The sequence below is a fragment of the Schistocerca cancellata genome, chromosome 8 (genome assembly GCF_023864275.1).
Source record: "Schistocerca cancellata isolate TAMUIC-IGC-003103 chromosome 8, iqSchCanc2.1, whole genome shotgun sequence".
NCBI lineage: Eukaryota > Metazoa > Arthropoda > Insecta > Orthoptera > Acrididae > Schistocerca > Schistocerca cancellata.
This window is the reverse complement of record NC_064633.1, coordinates 174,395,131-174,397,102: the sequence shown is the minus strand read 5'-3', so window position 1 is coordinate 174,397,102 and position 1,972 is coordinate 174,395,131.

Sequence of the window (1,972 nt, the reverse complement as noted above, 5' to 3'; positions counted from 1 at the left end):
AAAAGAGATCTGCTGCTTACTAGGAAGCTGCGTTAACCACTGCTCCATTCGGAGACAGTGGTCAGCGCAAATGCACAGACTATCACGACACACTCTGCGCTGGCGTAATCTGTCGCCAGCACACAGGTCGGCAAAGATGTAGCGCGAAGATCGATAGTAGACGTTGGATTGAGGGCGTCTATCACGAGAGAGGACAGAGACACGTCGACTAGCAACATACCCGCCAACGCCCTCTCGACTGCATGTGCTTAGGCCACCGCCGCTTACCGCAGAGCCTCACTAACTGAATCCGGTTTGGCGTCTGTCATTCATTCGCAGAGCGGCTCAGTTCACATCGCCGGTTACGACAATGCATAGCGACTAGATTAGTGAGAGTAAAGTTCGTAATAGCCAGATTACCGATATTGTCACCAAGAGGACTACTACTGATGGCCTTCTACCACGAATATGGAATCCATTCAAGTTAAGCAGCAGCTTCATGTAAATAAGTAATCGTATTAACCCACGTGTGCGTTTGTGTTGTAGAAAGAGAATACCGGCTACCTATGACAACATTCTCTCCCTTGCTTCCTACGGTACAAGACTCTACATATCCCCCGGCTGACCCACATTCCCAGCTAACGCCACTTATTCGCAGTCCCGGTCAATGTCATCAGCGATGGCTAAATTTAGATTCCCACTGGGGGTCAAATTATATGGTGCATACGCGGTGACAGTTGTAGATTCAGTATCCATCAGGGTGAATCAGTTACATAAATGCGTGGTATTTGTACTTTCGGACATGTCCGAAAGAACAACACTACGCATTCATGTAATAGCTCTAGCCTACTTATGGTAATATCATCAAAAGAAACGATTCTGCAAATTTTCTTCATACCGTTCGCATTACTACACTTTATATGTATAGACAGCTTACAAGCAACACTACCGTGTATGCTTTATCAACTGAACTTTCTGCTGCATAATGCTCTTAAAACTCAAACGACAAGCAATTCGTTTTTCATGTTTTGGTACTTGAGAAAACCTTAGTTTGGCTTTAGAAATTCTCTCTCCTTCTCAGGCTTCGCAGACCAAATGGCACCGACCAACCGCCGTGTCATCCTCAGTGGACAAGCATCGCTGGATGACGATGTTGGAGGAGCATGTGATCAGCACACCCTTCTCCTCGTCGTTATCAGTCTCATTGCAGGAGCCGCTACTTCTCAGTGAAGTAGGTCCTCAAGTTGCCTCACAAGGGCCGAGCGTAATCCCCCGCCTCCTTCCGCCTGCCCCCCCCCCCTAACCCGCACTACCCGCCCCTTCGACAACAGCTCTCGGCAGACAGGGACAATCACTAGTCGAAGTGCTAGCGAAGCCTGACAGAGTTTAACTTCGGTAATCCGAAACTTCGGTAATCCGACGGGAAGCGGTGTTACCACTGCGGCCAGGCCGTTGACGTTTGGTTTCAAAAGTTACTTTAAAATAGCATACTGTTTACAGGAAAGTAAGTCAAATGATGTCGGGTCGTCTACACGAGAGTTAGTTTCACTAACAGTGGAAGTATGAGTTCAACATTTCAAAAGTTCTGTCGTAAAGGTTCCAGCAGTACTAATTATTAATATTTAACGCCGAGAGTTTAATTTATCACTTCCTTCCAGTTAAACATCGACGAAAAGTATGTAAATCAGGCAAAAAACAATTACTGATTCACCTACTGTGACTTTTCTCAATGCTCAGTAAACGTGTATTGGCCACAAACAGTGCACATGAAAATTTCATTAGCAGTCATTACCGAAACTATCTTCTAGTTAACTGCGTAATTTGCAAGGAAAAATGGTCATTTACACACAGAGCAAAATCAATGGCCGTAAGGTGCTACTTTGAAGAGAAACGCTAGAAGTTACTTTGAAGTAGAATAACACATTGTAAGATGACTGTTAATTATTTCTATTGACACAGTTTTTCTGCTATTACTGATGTACGAATGAATTCT